We start from the raw sequence: 20,058 nt of genomic DNA on the forward strand, positions 1-20,058 counted from the left end.
CCATGTCCTTTCTCTGGCATCACAACAGACTCTTAAATTGCTTATACAGACTCAGCAGAAGACCCTGGGAACCTACAGTTAAGGCTGGGGGCAGCAGGAGAGTCAGAAAAGAGATGTGCTATAATAAAGGCTCCGTTTAAAACATGATCTTGTTTTTTTTTTTTTTTTTTAGGATGGTACAATTCTGAATGATCTCTGTTGCCCTTTAAAACTATTTGCTAAATGTTAGACATTGTGATTTTATGGTATTTATACACTTTAATTTTTTAATTGCAAAAAAGGTGGTAAGGGAAAAAGGCAAATAGGCACAAAAGCAGAACACTCACAAGCATACACAGAGACACAGAGATACACAAACATACAGACACACAAACATACAAACACATACACATACATGCATACAACCACACACATAGAAACACACATAGACACAAACACACACACACATATACTAATACACACACAGACAAACACATAGACAAAGACAGACACACACATACACAGACACACACACATGCACATGCACAGACACATACACTTATACAAACACACAGACATGCAAGCATATAGTCACATACAGAAACACATGTAGATACAAGTACACATACACACAGACAGACAGTAACAGACACACAGAGATACACACAGACAAACACAGACACTCACAGAGAAATACACACAAACAGACACACACAGAGAGACATACAATACTCATACAGACACATATATACATACATACACATACACACATATGTATATGTACACACATGTAGACACACACACAGATATAAACACACAATATCCAGAATAAGATGACTTTAAATCCTACTCCTTTATAAATCATCCCTCTCTGTTTATTTTTGTAAAAAAATATATAATGAGTCTGATGGTGGTGTTGTGCCCTTTTAATCCCACCACTAAGTAGGCAGAGGCAACTGAATCTCTTGAGTTCAAGGCCAGCCTGGTCTACAGAGTGAAATCCAGGACAGAAAGAACTATATACAAAAGAACTGTATACTGAGGCCCTGTCTTAAAAAAAGGAAACAAAGATATCAAAAACAAACAAAGGGAACTGTGGGTTCACTGCGCAAATGTTCTCTACAAAGAGCAGATTATATTCTATGGAAAAGGAGTGTGGTGGTTGTTTTTTTCTCTTGTCACCTCTGCACTTTCCAGCGAAGCCCTGTATACTGTAGCATGGCAGAGAAAGTGCTCATTTGGAATATGTCCAACTGGTGAGCAAAGAAACTCAAAGAAACTAAAACAAGCAGCTGACGATTTGCAGTAACTGGGGGTGGGGCCAAGTGTGTGGTAGTGATGGGGTTCAAGGCCTAGCTTTGGAGTGAATCAAACCTGTGCTACCATTAAGAGTTGCCTGTGTTGGCAGAAGCGCCAACTCCATTGTGCCTGTCTCATCGGGAATGTGGGCTAAGCTCCCCCAGTACAGAGAATAAGGTGAGTCACTCCTGCTGTCCCTCCTAGTCATAGCATTAAGATTTCATCTCCAGGTCCCTGTCCTCACCCAGTTCTCTGTGTCGTAAACTCATATGTATGTGAAGTTGCTAGGGAAACTATCAAAATGAGACAGTGAAGAGAGAAATGGGATGGCACCCACTCTGGCTTTTAATCTTTACTCACACTTTGTCTTATGTGCCTGTATGTGTGTGTACATATGCATATGTATGTTTTTATTTGTGTGTGTGTGTGCACATGCTCATGACCAATGCACATGGAAGCCAGAGACATCCAGTGGGACTCCGCTCTCTCTTTCCCAGGGATTGGACTGGAGTCATTAGGTTTGGAAAACAATCTGAGCCTTTTCCTGCCCAGTCATCTCGCCTGCCCCATACTCTGGCTTTTATCCTCCAGCATCCAATCAACAACTATACTGATATGCAGAGGCTTTAGGACAGGCAGGGAGACCAGGGATTATTCTCATTTCATAGATGCAGAAACCGAGGTATAGGATATAAAGTCTCTGTCATTAGAGAAGCTAGGAATTGATGAACCAAGGTCTTGAAAGTTCTTCTCCCTCCCTTCCAAAAAGTCCCAGAGCCAGGATGTTTCAATAACAAAGGATTGGGGGGAAGCAGAGAGAAGGGCTCAGGGCAAAGGCATCCTTACTCTTAGAGGGGAATCCAGGTTCCTATAAAGAGCACAGCTTCAGGAGACAGGGAATCTGAGAGACAAGTCTGGCTTCACAACTTTGCTGTGTGACCACAACTAGGTCATATAACCCCTTCTCTGAAACGCATGTTTTTTTGCCTCTAACACGGGATAAAGAATCGTTCTTCCCTGATCGTGCGTCAGACACGTAAATGTATTTAAGGTTTCGGCACCATGATGGCTCAGGGCCAGCATCGTATTTCACCCATCCCTGTGACTTTGTCATCCATCCAGGACTCTCGGTAGGCAGCTGCTCACTTACATCTTATTAAATGACTAACGGGCACGTGGCACTTTCCTGGCAGAGCCTCCCAAATAAGCTAACAACTTAGTAATGAGAGATGAGTCGGTTGAGGGAGGAGAAAGGCAAACAGTAGCATGTGTTTATCGTGTGCGCTGCTAGGAGCTTCTGCCTCCCCACCAAGCGGATCCACAGATGCCTTTGGCAAGAGCCAAGCAACAGAAGGCAGGAGCGCCAGTGAGCCTGTGGGCCCAATGGTGGCACCTTGGATGAAGCTACCACTGGAGGGCCAACTGCAGGACCAGAGAAAGACTTGTTCCCATTCCTCCTTTCTGAAGAGCAGAGATCCCGGGGACTTTACACACATCACTTGTGGACATTACTACAGCTTCTCCATTGAGGAGGCACCGCCAGTCTTTTTCTTTCATTTTATGGAGGATAGAGCAAAGCCTGGGTAAGAAGAAAGGTGATTTCCTAAAAGAACCCAAGGCTGAACCTGAAAGAAGCAAGATGGAAATCTCTTCTAGAATCTTCCCTTTGACTTCAGACAACGAAGTGTGTCTCTTTGGCTCTTTACTGCCCATAGCAGCATTGTGCTTTCCCACCATTCTGGATTCACAAATTATGTGTCCGTCCCCTCTTGCCTGCTAGGTTTTCAGCTACAGGCTGACTGGCCCACAGCCACCTGTAGAAGCCTTTTCCTACAGCCACATTTAATATAAGAAAGTGGCAAGCTCCCTACTAAGACCCTGTTTGCAAATCTCTAATCCCTCAACAGACTCACCTGGTATCTGGATTCCTAGACATTGGCAGATGGAATTTTCACTTCCCCCAGGAAGTTTACAAACCTCAGGTTGTCAGAACCTGGGATAACAGAAGGCTATCAGTGTGACGGACTCACCTCAGCTAGGTCTTCTCCCTGATGCTCAGGAATCAGAGGCAGCCTGACTGCAGACCCGTGCTAGGTACCACTAATCAACCCAGTGCCACAAAACCTTCCCTTTCTCTCTGAGACCTAAGAAGGAACCCTCAATCTGCCTTGTGGGTTTGAACTCTCTTTAGAGTCCCACTGAGCTAGCTGTGTGTCTATCTATGTCTCTCTCTGTTTATGGCATTAATATGTTTCTTATTCAAAGGGACAACCTTAGGGTTCCCCATGAACTGATAATTCTGAAATCTTTCACTCCTTATGTCTGTACTTTGAAATCCTAAAGCTTAAGACCTTACACTGTGACTATTCAGATGCAGTTTGTTAGATGACAGACAAGGAGGGCAGACACAGGTATGATCTGTGGCTTTATAAAACCAGGAACTTGGGAGACGGATGTGTGTGGGGACACCATCTTTTTGGGGGGGTGGTGGGTTTTTTTTCTTTTCTATATTCTTTGTTTACATTTCAAATGATTTTCCCTTTCCTGGTTCCCCCCTCCCCATAAGTCCCATAAGCCCTCTTCCCTCCACCTGTTCCCCAATCAACCCCCTCCCACTTCCTGGTAATCCCCTACAGTGCTGCATCAAGCCTTTCCAGGACCAGGGCCCTCTCCTTCCTTCTTCTTGGGAATGATTTGATATGTGAGTTGTGTCTTGGGTATTCAGAGCTTCTGGGCTAATATCCACTTATCAGTGACTGCATCCTGGACATATACCCAGAGAATTCCCTGGCAGGCAATAAGGACACATGTTCCACTATGTTCATAGCAGCCTTATTTATAATAGCCAGAAGCTGGAAAGAACCCAGATGTCCCTAAATGGAGTAATGGATACAGAAAAGGTGGTATATTTACAGAATGGACTACTACTAAGCAATTAAAAACAATGAATTCATGAAATTCTTAGGCAAATGGTTGGAACTGGAAAATATCATCCTAAGTAAGGTAACTCTTTTTTTTGGTTTCCAGACAAGGGTTTCTCTGTGTAGCCCTGGCTGTCCTGGAACTCACTTTGTAGACCAGGCTGGCCTCCAACTCAGAAATCCACCTGCTTCTGCCTCCCAAGTGCTGGGACTAAAGGCATGTGCCACCACCGCCTGGCTTGGGGACACCATCTTGTGAAGTGCACACAGAGACAGTGGGGATATGGCTACAAACCAAGGCACACTGGAGGCTGTTAGCAACAACAAGAAGCTTAAACAAGCACAGACAGACCCTTGTTCACAGTGTCTCCTCAGAAGGCAATGGCCCTGCTGACATCTTGATCTTCCCCTTTCTGCTTACCATATTGAGAGGCAAAAAGTTTCAATTGTTTAAACTGCTTGGCTGGCTGTACTTTGTTCTAGTACCATGAGTGAGTGTATATAATTCCCAGTTTTTCGTAAAATATGGAATGAGGAAATGAAGTGTTAGTGGAGCAGTAGCTAGACAGTAGGAGTGTTGATTATAGCCACTTGTTGATTCAATAGTTTATACTATTTATTTCAAGGTTTGATCACAGTTGAGAACAAGTCACATGTTAATCCAGTGCTTTGCAATTAAAAGTTCAGTACGTTGTGGACTTCAGGGAATGTACAATAATAAAAACTCTACAATGGTTACAGGAACATGGCAGTATCTCTATTTCTTTTTTTTTTGTTGTTGTTTTTTGTTTTTGTTTATGTGCTGACATACTTGTCTATACACATACACATGGAAATCAGAGGCCATTGGTATATGTCTTCCCCAGTCACACTCTACCTTAATTTTTAGAACTGGCAGTGTGCTGATCCAGCCAGTCAGACAGGCCAACAAGACACAGGGACCCACCTGCCTCTGCCTTTCCTAGCACTAGGATTACAAATTCATTATTGCACCTGGATTTTGAAAAATGTGGGTTCTGGGGGAATCAAACTTCATGTTCATGCCTTCAGAGCAAGCTCTTTCCTAATTGATCCATCTCCCCAGCCCTAAGCATCTCTCCTTCTCTCTCTCTCTCTCTCTCTCTCTCTCTCTCTCTCTCTCTCTCTCTCTCTCTGTGTGTGTGTGTGTGTGTGTGTGTGTGTGTGTGTTTGGTTTTTCTACCCAGGCTTTCTCTGTGTAGCCCTGGCTGTCCTGGAACTCACTCTGTAGACCAGGCTGGCCTTGAACTCAGAAATCTGCCTGCCTCTGCCTCCCAAGTGCTGGGATTAAAGGCTTGAGCCACCACCGCTGGGCTAGCATCTCCATTTCTAATGGAGGGAAGCAGAGAGAGGTTCAGAGAATTGTTAGAGGGTTCCTGAGGGTGGGGGTGGGGGTAGTCACAGGCCAGTCTGTGGCCTTTATTCCTGAATCCTCTGATATAAATGTCTGTTCTAGGGTACCAATGACTCCTTATCTGCCATATAGCAAGCCCTTCCATCTAGTCTAGAGAATAAATCGACATTATTTCCTCTTTAGATACCTTGGACATATACTTAAAATGATTTCCATTGCTCTCTGGCAAGTTACACAAAATAATTTATCCATCAGCTCCAAAGGTGAAAAGAACATTTCTAACCACTGGTATCAGCAGAATATAGTCCCAAACCTTTAGTCTTGGCATCAGCAGAATATAGTCCCGACATCAATGGCTCCTGGGTTACAAGGAGAACCAGCTTCGTGATATGTCTCCCACCAAGTGGCAGGGGCAAAGGCACTGGAAAATTATTTTCATCAAAACAGAAATGTATCCAAGCTGAGCACGTGGACTTCAAACAGGAACACTGAGCTGTGGATAATATGCTGAGGTCTGTGGTATAGATGGAGAGCTGTTTGGATTAGGTCTGAATGGGAGATGCTACAGTGGGGCCAATAGAAACACATGCTCTGTGACCCTGGAAGTCCCTCAAGTTCTCTTCTCCTTGCTTAGCACCTTGATGCCTTAACGCTGGTATGGTGGTAGGGCATGCACTTTAGCGGCATCTGGGGCTTCCACGGCAACACAAGGCTAAGCATTCTTTGTCTATTGGGTCATTTAGTTTTCCCGATTTGAAGTGGATGTAAGCGACCATTGCTCTCCCCACTCTTTACAGGTGGTGGCTCAAGAATGTGTCAGCAAAGGAGGTAAGCCTGCAGAAGGCAGAAGCTCCTAATGCAGGGTTGGGCAATGGACAAGAGGGAGGCAGAGAGGGAAGTATATTTTTAGAGCAACTGATATCATCTTTCTTGAGCCCTGAAAATGGCCAGCGATTCCTTAGGCAGGCAAGGCGGAGGGAAGGGCAGGCACAGAGGGCACAAAGGACAGAGAGGGCACAGTGAGACGCAGAGCCACAGGCATCCACTGAGGCTGGAACAATGAGGGCACTTGGGTATCTGATGGGGGGGGCAGTCCTACTATCCCATCCGATCTCCCTGCTCTCAAGGTCAGCTTCCCCAGCCTCCCCATCATTCTGTGTTTAGCCGGATGAGGTTCTCTGATCTACAACGATGTGTCTGCCTGCCATCCTCTGCCCATCTTTCTCTAGTTCCTTAGCCTCTGCTGGGCTGTACCTTAGACCCAGATCTCACTCCTGACCAAGTCTCTCACTCCTGATCAAGTCTCTTCCCTTTATTTGATTTCTTCCTTATAGAATTATGCATCGACTCCTGCCATCCTGCCTGTGGATAGGTCCAGGATTCCTACACAAAGATGTCCAAAGTTTAGAGACCAGTGTGGTACAGGCAGCTACTCTGGATATAGTTGGGACACTGATGATACATTAGATTTCAGTTGCTGCTATAACAAATGGCCACACATGCAGAGGTTCTTGACCCTTGTCCTTTCTGGTTCTGATAGTCCTTTCAAATTCTTGGGCCCATGGCCGTACATCAAATCACCTTCCTTCCTCTGCTTATGGTATCAATGTACCTTTCCTATTTCTCTCCCCTGGCTTCCTTGTTATAAAGCCTATGTGATTACACTGAAGCCACCTGGGCAGTACAGAGTCATTTTGAAGTTTTTAAATCACATATACAAGGTACCTTTGTCATATGGGGTAGGGTACTCAAAGATTAGAGCTTTGGAAGTAGACATTTCTTTCTTTCTTTCTTTCTTTCTTTCTTTCTTTCTTTCTTTCTTTCTTTCTTTCTTTCTTTCTTTCTTTCTTTCTTTCTTTCTTTCTTTCTTTCTTTCTTTCTTTCTTTCTTTCTTCTGCTTACTTGGTACCTTCCCTAGTAATACCTTATCTTTGAGCTCTCAATGCTGGGGTCTTAGTCCATAGCTCAGGCTGCCCCAGAGCTCACTATATAGCCTAGGCTGGTTGGCAGTCCTCAGCCTCAGCCTCCCAACAGATGCATATATCTTAAAATTTTTAACTGTGCTTAACTTACTTATTTGTGTGTGTGTGTGTAGTGTGTGTGTGTGTAGTGTGTGTGTGTGTATGCGCACGCCTGCGTGTGTGCACACATACACACATATGTCATGGCACATATACAGCAGCTAGAAGATAACCTTCAGGAGCTGGTTTATGCCTTCTAGTGGGGAAGGAAGCCAGGTTGTCAGACTGGGTAGCAAACACCTTCCCCTGCCGAACCCTCTCACCAGCTGAGATATGCACATCTGTGAGATATGATTCAGTTTTACATGGATGAGTGAGCCGAGTAAGGGCTATGTAGTTTATTTGGTCTGTTAGAAGACAAGGAGCAGGGAATAGGCAAATGCATGAGTTTAGAGCTACAATCCTTAGATGTGTTTGGGTACATGTGCTGGGGCGGGGCAGTGTGCCTGGAAATGGGCGATGTTCATAGGGTCGGTTCAGGGGGATACAGTCCATCCTATTAGAGACAGCATGGCGGTAGGTACGTGAGGTGGCTGCTTACACTGCATCTCTAGTCAGGAAGCAGCGAGCCATAGATGTGAGTGCTCAGTTCATTTTCTCTTTATTAGTCTGGGACCCCAGGGCATAGGATGGTGCCACCCACATTTAAAGGTAGGTCTTTCCACCTCAACCAACCCAATCTAGACACCCCATCACACATATCCCCGGAGATGTCTCCCAGGTGATTTTAGATCCTGTTGACAATCATCATTGACCATCCCATACCTACCTGTCTGCCTGCCTGCCTGCCTGTCCATCCATCCATCCATCCATCCATCCATCCATCCATCCATCCATCCATCCATCCATCCATTCGTCCATCCATCCATCCATCCAGTATCTGCATCATGGATTTAAATATAATTCAGGTATTACAAACTTCATCTATTCAAGGTATACAACTCCATGGTTTCTATCGTATTCACAGAGTTGTGCAGTGACCACTGACCACTACCATTTACTGTAGAACATTATTTTATCCCTCTAATAAGAAGTCCTGCGCCTGGGAGCAGCCCCACTCCATTTCTCATAATCCTTCACCCCAGGGAATCCCTAATCCAGTTTCTAAGCAGCCCTCCTGCAGCCTTGGCTCCAGCTGAATGTCTTCCAGGCACTTACTCTGTCGGATGCAAAGCAGCAGGCTTATGCTGGCTGTTAGTCTGCCTACCTACTCATTCCTCCTAGCCCTGGCCAGTTGGACTTCTACTCTTACCACACCACTGAAATGGCTTTCTTAAAGGTTGACAAGGAGCCCTGGATCTAACCCAATGACATTTCCTGTATGTACACTTGGTAGTAAGCACTGGCCAAGTGACGCCATGTGCTTGGTGACGCCATGGTGACACCTATCATAACTAGCTGTGTAACCCATGACACTGTCTAAGAATAGATACCTCATCAGAGTGTGACTGCCAAATGAAGGGAGAGGCATGCTAGCCTTACCCAGCGTGGTGGAGAACTTAATGATCCTGCCTTTCAAAGTCAGAGTTCTCCATGTCAAAGTTCAGAGTCAGGCTCTCTGTATCTCAAGGTCAGCTGTGATATATATAAGCTCTGTGGTCTCTGTAAACTCTATCCTTGCATGCCTCCATTTCTTACCTGTGTCACAGCTGTTGCCACGGTAACCACCACTCAGGGATCTCATGAAGATTAAATGAATGTTAAGGCCTCCACAAGTATGTGGTATATAGATTCCTTCTGTGCTGATTCCTGATGTAATTATTTAGCTCATTCTTTTGTTCAATGAATTTATTCATTGCCATTTTTCCCTAACAATGTCTATGCTCCAAGGTTCAAATGTCCCACAAATTCAATTAAAGGCAGGGACTTCAGGCAGTGAAAATTCTCCAATAGCTCATTTTTGTGATCTTACAGAAGAGTGTAATAGCTCCCTGGGTCTTTGGGTTACTGGAGAGATTAACCGAGTTAATACACAAAGCACATTGAATGATACCTGGTGCATCTAGAATCTTCCAGAGATATTAATGGGAAGAGCTGCCCAGTCCTCTTCCCTCGCTTCCACATAGCTGTGTTAAGGGGAAATGTCTGGTTTCTTTGAAAAGACAGTTATGTTGAATGATGCTTTGCTGGGGGGCACACAGGTGAAAGGATGTTTTGCTGGAGCAGACATGGGAAAGAATGTTTTCTAGAAAGAGACACAAGTGAAAGGATATTTTGATTTAGCAAATACATGAAAGGACCCAGGATGAAGGAGTGTAAATATGACCCCCACAGGAGCATTGAGCATTGGTTTGGCTTGCTCTGCCTCACTATTCTTCCCTAACAACATGTATGTGTTGGTTTGCCTTACATAGTGTTGTTGAGCTCAGTTTGTGGTAAGGTTACTATTGAGAGAAACTTTGCCAAGAACTGCTCATGAGGTTCCCATAGCAGCTTGCTTCTGCAGCCTCAGGTTGTTTGGTGAGCCTTATGGTTTCTTCAGGATTGAACTACAGCTGCTGGTTCATGCCTGGTGTCTACCTGCCGACTGGTCTACAGCTGCTGACTCATATTTGGTGTTTGCTATGGGAATGAACTGCTGCCAAAGAAGATTGAGCTCGCCCCCAAAGAACTATTGCTAAACAGGGCCACTTCCCCCATGGTCTAATAACTTTTCTCTTCCACTACCTCTGCTGGGTGGTGGGCTAGAGGAGATGTTGAACCCTTATGAAGAGTAGGTTGCGGGCTGGAGAGATGGTTCAGTGGTTAAGAGCACTACCCGCTCTTGCAGAGGACCTGGAGAGGGCCTTCAATTCCCAGCATCCACATGGCAGCGCACAATTGTCTGTAACTCTAAGATCTGACATGCTCACACAAGATATACATGTGGACAAAACACCAATGCACATAAAATAAATAAACTTATAATAATAAATTATTTTTAAAAAGTAGGTTGCAAAAAATGTATGCTTACACTGTGGGTCTCAGCTCTTTTGGGAGGGGGCATCTCCAATTGTTTTTCTTAAACAAGATTCACAGATAAGCTTATAAACATCTTCATAGAAGCTTCTAGATTGCATCTGGACACTTCTACAAACTGGTGGAATCATTTCTTCACTTCTGGATCTAGCGCAAGAGTTGTTGCCTAGAGCTACTTTAGAACTCTCAACCATTCCTTCCTCTGCCAGCTCTGTCCCTGGGTCATGACACTGCCCTATGACTGCTTCCTCATACTAATCCCCCTTTATCCAGCTACTCTTTTATCTCCGGGCACAAAAAAGCATCCATGAAGCTCATCTATTCTTTCTTTCCTTCCATCCATGCCTTTAGACAGACCTAAATCTGTTTGGCACTTGTACTGACTTCAAATGAAAGACACAAATATATTCAAGCTGTGACTATCTACATAGAGCTAAAGTGCAGGCTATGCATAATGAGAGATTCAGGACACACACATCAAATAAGAGACTCTGTTTGGGCAGTGACCTTCATGACACCACAGCAAAGGGAGAGATACAAGGAAGGGCACAATTACCATAATTGACTGAGAGACAACCAGGCCAGAAGGCTTTAGAGACAAATTGTTCCGTGCCTTTAAACAGAAGGATGACATCATCGCATAGATCAGCTCTGCTGTGTTTTTTTGCAATGATAGGAGCATTCTAAACCCACCCTGGCCAGTATGGTGACCACTAGTCACATGTGGCTTCAGAATCCTTGAAACTGCATTTTTAATGTGACATAATAAAAACTTAAAGAGTCACTTGTAGCTAGGGGTATCATATAGGTTACAGCCTGACTCTTTCTGAAATCATGTTGAGAAATGCTACACAATGTTCCTTCAGTGGAGAACTTATAGATATATTGAGAGCTGGGAAAATAGTTCAGGTTCTAAATGCTCACTGTTAGGGGTACAAAGATTTGAGCTAGGCCCCCAGAACCCAAGAGCCCAAGTGGGTGAGGTGCTGTGTACTTATAATCTCAGTGCTATGGAAGTAGAAATAGCATCCCTGAGGTTTTGCTAGCCAGACAGACTAGCTTACCTGATGAGTTCTGGCCTAGTTAGATTCTATCTTACACACAGATGTAGGGACTGTCTGAGCAATAACAGTCAAGTGTCACTGTGGGCATAGGCTTTAAGACCCTTGTCCAAACTGCCTGGGAACTGGTCTCCTAGCAGCCTTCAGATGAAGATGTAGAACTCTCAGCTCTTCTGGCAACATGCCTGCCTGGATTCTGCCATATTCCTGCCTTGATGATAATGGACTGAACCTCTGAACCTGTAAAACCAGCCCCAATTAAATGTTGTCCTTTGTACTTGCTGGTTTTGTTTGTCAACTTGACACAAGCCAGAGTTATCACAGAAATGAGCTCCAGGTGAGGAAATGCCTCCATGACATCCAGTTGTAAGGCAATTTTCTCAATTAGTGATTAAGCAGGGAGAGCCTAGTCCATTGTGGGTGGTGCCATCTCTGGGCTGGTAGTCTTCTGTTCCATGAGAGAGCAAGCTGAGCAAGTCAGGGAAAGCATGCCAGTAAGAAACATCTCTCTATGGCCTATGCATCTGCTCCTGTTTTCTGACCTGCTTGAGTTCCAGTCCTGACCTCCTTTGGTGATGAATAGCAATTTGGAAGTATATGTGGAATAAACCCTTTCCTCCCCAACTTGCTTCTTGGTCGTGATATTTGTGAAAGAATAGAAACCCTGAATAAGACATCCTTATAAGAGTTGCTTTGGTCATGGTGTCTGTTCACAGTGGTAAAACCCTAAGACAGGTACCATTCACATATATACACATATACACTTATTAAGATCTCATGCAGCTCCCAGTGAGTTTTTAATTGTCAAATGGATAAAGTCCACGGTGATATAATCTAGACATATTCCTTTTGGATGTTATTGGTGTTTGTTTGTTTTTGAGAAAGGGTCTAGCATAGCCCAGATTGACCTCATACTTACTATATAGCCAAGGCTGGATTTCAACACCTGATACCTTCATTCCTTTGCGCTTTAATTACAGATGGTTGCATCATATGTACATGCTAAGAACTGAACTTTGGTCTTCTGCGAGAACAGTATGTGATCTTAACTAATGAGCCATCTTTCCAGCTCCTCTATATGGTCTCTCTCTCTCTCTCTACCTCCCTCTCTGAGATGGGGTCTTACCATGTGGACCAGGTTATCCTGAAGCTTACTTTGGAGCCCAGGCTGACCTTGAGTTCATGTTCCTCCAACATCGGCCTCCTGTGTGCTGGGATCATAGGTCTGTATCATCAAACCTCACTCCAGGTACACACCAGCATGGTGATCATCCTTAGGACCACAGATGAGCCCCAGTAGATTGGATCAAGTGGTGTCCTATTCTCTCATAGCAACTCCATTAATTAGATGTCAACTCCACATCTTCTGACAGGCAGCGAAGGTATCTGTGATTTGGTTAAATCCACGAGGCCTTATTTTCTCTCCTAGGTTTAGTCTGGAGCTTTCTCTCTGTTCCACCTACCCCAATCATGCCCCTGATTTTGTTTACCCAACATCATCCAAAGTATTTCTATCCTTTTAGTGTTCACCAAACCCCATTTATTCTTGTGTGTGTTTACCTATGTATACATGTGCTCACAGGTATTTGTGCACGTGTGTTTATGTGTGTGTGGAGGCCAAGGGTCAACACTGGGTGTTTTACTCAATCATTTGCACCTCATTTTTATAAGAATGAGCTTCTTATTGAACCTAGAGCTCATTGATTTGCTTAGACAAGCTCACCAGTGATCTACAGGGATCCGTCTGTCTCTGCATCTCCAGTGCTATCACTGTAGGCTTATACCACCATGTCTGGCTTCAGTGTGTAGACTGGGTATAGAAACTAGGCTTCTCACCCTTGCATAGCTGAGGCTTTCTTGATGGAAGACATCCTCCCAGCCCCTTTCCCTGCATTCCTCTTAAAACGGTCTCTGAACATTTAATTTACTCTTAACTTTCTTCTCTCTTGCTTTCACACCCATTTGCAGTTGAAATCGATCCCCCCCCCGTAGTTGATAGTGATTACTCTCTAATTATTTCATACATTTGTTGAAAGCCCAAGGACAGGAAACAGACTGTCTATGATTCATGTAGATTTGACAGCTGAAAATACTATGAGCACACAGTAGGTGCCTGTTTCCTGACTTGTCTAGTCCATGTGACCTGATGCCTGACAAATGTTACTTAAGAAAGGATGAGTTTCGTTTTGCTCCAGCACGGCAGGGAGGCCTGATATCTGGAGTATGGGGCAGCGGGTCACGTGCACCCATCATCGGGAGGCAGAGAGAGGAATGTTGACGTTCAACTACCCCACTCCTTTTTACACAGCTCAGGACACCGGCTCATAGGACAGTGCTGCCCATGTTGGGTGGGTCTTCGCTCCTTGTATATGCCTTTCTGGAATTGTTCTTGGAGACACCCCAAGAGCTTTGTTTCCATGGTGACTCCAAAGCAAGTCAAGTTCACTGTGAAGATAACCACAAGTACCCAAGGAAACAACAGCCGCTTGGGTGACAAACATAAACGTTTTTGTCCCCTTTCCAGCCTGAAACTGCAAGCCCCATTTCCCACCCTGCAACGTAAAATACAGCTGTGCATTTGGCGTCTGAAAGAAAATGGGAGACTACCGTATCTCCCGCTCTGCTTTGTGTATTAAATTTACAATAAAGTCCTAGACAGATGGCTAGAAAGAACCCTTAATCGTGTCTGATATTATTAAATCTTCTTGTCTGAGAGCTCAGAGGGCCCAAGAAAATTTTCTTTTAATCCCTGTGGGCTTTATATTCTATAAATGGAGTTACAGAGCTGGTCTGAGAAGCAATTTTGTGTAAGCCCTTACCAGAAGGGGGGGGGGATCATTACAGTCCGCCCTCAGAGGTTCTCCAGCAATAAGCATGCTGTACTCCCTGTAAGCCCAGAAGAGCTGCGTGGGCTTGATAAATTGCTGCATTTGGCCCAACTGCAGCTCTAAACAGATGTCTGTAAATATTGTAGAAAAGAACCCTCAGAAAGTTGGTGGGTGTCGCGGATGAGTGGCTGTGGCGGCTTTGTTGGCAAACAGGCAGCCACCGTCTGTCTCCCTTCTGTGGAGGACCAGCCTGCTACACTGAGTAGAGTTCTTTTGTTTGGCTGGTGACTGGATCTTCCACCATGGCTTTCTGTTGCTGTGCCTTTTTCTGGCTCCTCCCCATCTCCCTCCTCTTCTCTTTTCCCTGGCCATGCCCTCCATATCCTGAGTCAGAGTATCATGTATCTCAGGATGGCCTCCAACTCACGACATAGTCCAAGATGACCTTGAAACTCTAATATTCCAGCCTCTTCCTCCTGAGTGCTGGCTTTACAGGATGCATCATCTTTCCTGGTAAGGGGAGCCTGAGCTGGAAGTCCGTGCTTCTTGCAGTAGGTGCTAACCTGCTGAGCTACAATCTCTGGTCCCAAGGCTTCTTTTAAAATGGAGATACTCAACTAGGAAGAGCTTTTCCATCACCCTTATCCTACTCAGTGGCCCTGGGGGACATATGACAATAATGAGAGACATTTTTTCTTTTATTACTGCTGCTGGCATCTAGCGAGTAGAGGTCAGGGATTGCACACAGTTTTCAACACTGCATAGGGAAGACCCTCCTCCATCAGGAAGAATTATTCAAACCGACACATAAATCAGACCCTGGGTGAAAAACCACGACTTCTTTCTTTTTGCTTGAAAACAGTATTAAATAAAAATAATAATTATGATAATGATAATTTTGAGCTAATATTGATTGAATTTTTTACATTTTATTAAATAAGTTGATTTTCTCTCTCTTTCTTTGTGTGTGTGTGTGTGTGTGTGTATGTGTGTGTGCGTGTGTCTGTATAGATGTGTAGATCAGAAGACTACTTGTGGGAGTTGGTTTGTTCTTTTCAATGTGTGTACTCCAGAGATCATCAGTATTGGTGGCAAGTACCTTTACCCACTGAGACAACTCACTGGCTCCAGGAAAATATCTTTGAAAAAGCAGAACTTTCTGATTTCTTAGTTCATGCACTCCTCCATTCATTCAGCAAATATTTATTATTAAACATAGGCAGTGTCCAACTGGTCACGTTCTGTGTGGTGCTGGCCTCATGCTCACTGACTCGTTCATAGGATATCCTGTTTACTGAGCACTCCCTCTGCCCACTGTCAGGCACTGAAGGTGGCAGGCCTACGTGTATGATCTTCCTCACCTAGGGTTTAACTTGTAGTAGCTGAGAGGCAAGAGTCAACACATAACCGGATCAAGCATCAGTGAATCTAGCAGAGACCACCAAACAGGAGAAAAGGAGAGTGTCCAGGGGCCTGGCTGGAAGAAGCTGCAGAGAAGCAGGGCCATGAATAATGGGGAGGATGTGTATTTGCCACAGAGGAGACAACTGCCTCAGAGGCTCAAGGTGGGGAGGGTGAGGTGGGAGGGTAGGTTTAAAGACTGGAAGACTAGAAGCTACTGAAGTGAAGGAAGAACAGCATGGTGGATGCGTGGAGCTCGCGAAAATGGTTGGCAATACAGTGGAGCAGGACTTATCTTGAGAAGACAGAGATTTTGACTGGTTTTGAGGTTCTCTCTCTCTGTCTCTCTCTGTCTCTCTCTCTCTCCCTCTCTCTCTGTCTCTCTCTCTCTCTCTCTCTCTCTCTCTCTCTCTCTCTCTCTGTGTGTGTGTGTGTGTGTGTGTGTGTGTGTATACTCAGGAGGGAGTGGGGTGGAAGTGAGGATGTCATGGTTACTGTTCTATTGCTATAAAGAGACACCGTGACCAAGGCCACTCTTAGAAAGTATTACTTGGGGCTTGGTTACAGTTTCAGAGGTTTAGTCCATTATTATCTGGGTGGGGAGTATGATAGCATCTCAGCAGGTGCTGGAGCAGTAGCTGAGAACTGTATCCTGATCTTTAGGCAGAGAGAGAGAGAGAGAGAGAGAGAGAACAGAGACACAGAGAGAAAGACACGCAGAGAGATGGGACAGAGACACACAGAGAGACAGAGGAAGAGAGAAGGAAAGAGGGAAAGGGAGAGGGGGAGGAGGAGAAGCAGGGGGAGGGAGAGGGGGTGGAGAAAGGAGAAGAGGAGAGGGAGGGAGAGGGAGAGGGGAGGGGAGAGGGAGGGAGAGAGAGAGGGGAGGGGAGAGGGAGAGGGGAGGGGAGAGGGAGGGGAGAGGGAGAGGGAGAGGGAGAGGGAGAGGGAGAGGGAGAGGGAGAGGGAGAGGGAGAGGGAGAGGGAGAGGGAGAGGGAGAGGGAGAGGGAGAGGGAGAGGGAGAGGGAGACCGAGACCGAGACCAAGATTGAGACCGAGACCAAGATCTAGACCTAGGCCAGGTATTGACTTTTGAAACCTCAAAGCCCACCTTGGGCAACACACTTCCTCCAACAAGGCCTCACCTCCTAATCCTTCTAATCTTTTCAAATAGTGCCATTCCCTGGTGACAAAGCATTCAAATATAGGCCCATATGGCAGTCATTACTGTTCAAACCACCACAGAGGAGTCTTTACAGCTCAGACAAATAGAATTGGATCTGGGCATGGAAGGAAATCTGGGAACTCAAGGTCAAGTCCCAGACTTTCTAAGCCCCAAGTTCACATATAGCTCAGTTGAGAGAGCTGCCTGCCATGGCTTTCCTGCTGCCGGGTTAGTGCTAGAGCTAAGTTTCTTTGCCCAGCAAACCAGATGAATTCAGTCTTCCATCAAGTCCTGATGTTACTCCAGCATGCACTCAGATGCAGCAGTACCCTAATGGTGAAAGTCATAGCAAGTCCAGTTGTCATTTCCTAGACCCCATTCATGGAAGCACAGCTACCAACTAGGCTTGCTGGCCTTCAGTTCATCTTGTCTTTCCCATTCCTCAGTTTCACCAAGCTCTTGTGGTTTGCATCATTGACCAGGACCCTGACTAGCAACTGCAGTTCCTCCTAAGCAGATCACACCTTGAGGACCAGTAAGCATACCCTCTTTACCTTGACCCTGTAGGTACTGGGAGTTAAGGCAAGTTTCTGTCTGGCCCATCCTTGCTGTCCTGTTTAGGCTCTTTCTGCACCATCTCTTCTTGACTTAGAATATTTTACCTGTGCAACTATCCAAGATGTTCTGTTCTCATCTCTCTGTCTTGCTCTGAAATTCTTTTGGGTAAGGTTTTTACCTCCTTCAAGCACCTTCTCAAAGAATGTTACTTCAAGAGACCCTCATTTGTTTGAGCCGCTCTGGCAGTGGGTATGTCCACTGGACATCATATTGCTCCAAAGAGAGAAAGGGCACTAAAACACAAATACATATACACCACACACACACACACACACACACACACACACACACACACACATTAAAATTTTATGAAGGGGAAAATGTTCTTAGGCAATGATGTGTAAGAGTTTAGGAATCACTTCTACATGAGAACTAAGTGCCCCCACCTGATTTATTCCTGTTATTGCTTGAATCTGAAATGCGCCCCACATGTTCATATTTCAGAAATTTACTTAGAGGTTAATGATGCTACTTAGGAGGCTAGGTCCATCTGGTAGTTACAGGTCACTAAGCAGGGATCTCTGGCTCTAGCATTGTTCTCTGCTTCCTTATCATTCACGACTAGCCTCATTCTTCCACCACTATGCTCTGAGTTGAGAGCATGATCTGCCATGCCTTCCCCTCCATGAGAGATTGGAAGCGTCTGACATTGTGAACCAAAGGGATGCTTTCAGTTCAGGTGGTCATGGTGAGGAGAACACAGCCAGCATGCACCTCCCTTCTAAGAGCTTATTACAAGCAGCCATTTTCCATGTGTCTTTGCTACTTCAGTATTTTCTGTTTCTTCACCCTCCTTTGAATATAAACTCTAGAAAGCCCAGGGATATCATCACCCTATTCTTCACTGTATCTTTGGCATCTGCCCCCAAACCAAACACAAACTAATTACTCAGTAGGTATTTAGAGACTGTATTATTGCTGTGAGCAAGGAATAGTGTCAAACACCAGGAGAACTCCTGGGGCCATCTGGACCACCTCTCAGACCTTAACCCTCACAAGCTACCAGATTTGTTGGGTCACTTTGGACACTAGGTCTAAACCTAAATCTTTTCTGTGCCACGTGGATGAGAGCTGGCCTTGATTATTCCTGTCTTTCCCTGGCATGCCACACTGAACACTGTACAGATATCTGATTCATTAATCTGAAAAGATTTTCAATAAAATGATGACAAGAGGCTAACCATTCTGGCAATTACCCAGGACAAAGAATACATTATTGTCTGATTTACTTCAGGAATAAATTAAATCACAATAAGCATCTGCAATAGATAAAAGACAAAAAGGAAGGAAGCCGGAACCTTAACTGTATTATCCTTCTCTGGAATATGGACGTGCCCTTTGTTCTTACTTATTCTGGGCTGATTTAGGAATGTCTTGTACCGAATGCTTATTTCAGTTATTACAACAAACAAGGCCTTTGGGTGGCTGTTCTTTTTTAAAAGCTGCCCATTATACCTCAATATTAGAATGACATGTATGGGTATAATTTAAGTTCACTGGTCTTGGACAAGGTAATCTGTTGGCATGATTGTCTCTCATTCAAATCTATCAGACAAACAGCAACACCTCTACACACACACACACACACACACACACACACACCATACTTTTGTGTATGCGCTCACACAAGCTCTAGATACACAAACCCATACCATCATCAACTAAATTACTTGTTCCCTAAGGCACCTCATCCATGAAAACAATGAAAAAGAAGCCAATAATACAGCTCATGCCACCTTAAGCATTTTTCTAGATCTCACAACAGAGGGAGATCTGACATGTCACCCCAAACCCAGACCACATGTTTGCCTTCTCCTCACAAAGAGCTGCCATGGCTGACTTTGTATACACTCTACACTTCTCTTATCCTGAAGGATTTCCAGACTGGAAGACTAACTGCCTTCCTCCTTGGGTACCATACAAACCAATCCAACCAGTTCCTGCTTTAGCATCCTTGAAGCTTAGTTTGTTCATGGTTCAAGAAGGTGTTCAAATACTAGAACCTTTGGCAGATTCATTGTCATCATCAACACCAGTCACAACAAAAACCCAAAGTCAGTCCAACGCCAGACCCAACAGAATTAGCGTCCACTGTGTCCACTGACAAGGTCTCAAAGGAACATAAAGCATATCCAGTGGCTATGTATAAATCATTCTCACTTGTGAGCTACTTTGAGCTCGATCTCTTCTGTATCCACAGAGTCACAATAGGCATGACATTCTAACAAGAACCACACCCTTCTATAATCAAGGTGAACTGGGAGTATCCATTCACATTTGGTGTCTTACCTGAAAAGAAAGGGTTCATGTATAAATGCGAGAGCTGCATGGTTTGAAAACCTCTTGGGAACTTGAGATGATCCGTGAAACTTAAAGCACCATGATCCAGATGTGCCAAACCTGTGGGCCACGTGTGGCTATGGATAGCTATGAA

General features: G+C 44.8%; 1 protein-coding gene across 1 annotated transcript in view; it reads right to left on the reverse strand.

Annotated features, from left to right (window-relative positions):
* Nucleotides 1-20,058, reverse strand: part of Vat1l (vesicle amine transport 1 like) — a 174,358-nt gene that overhangs the window by 60,149 nt on the left and 94,151 nt on the right. The window lies entirely within an intron of this gene.

Source organism: Apodemus sylvaticus, chromosome 21, assembly GCF_947179515.1.
Source record: "Apodemus sylvaticus chromosome 21, mApoSyl1.1, whole genome shotgun sequence".
In the NCBI taxonomy this organism is placed as follows: domain Eukaryota; kingdom Metazoa; phylum Chordata; class Mammalia; order Rodentia; family Muridae; genus Apodemus; species Apodemus sylvaticus.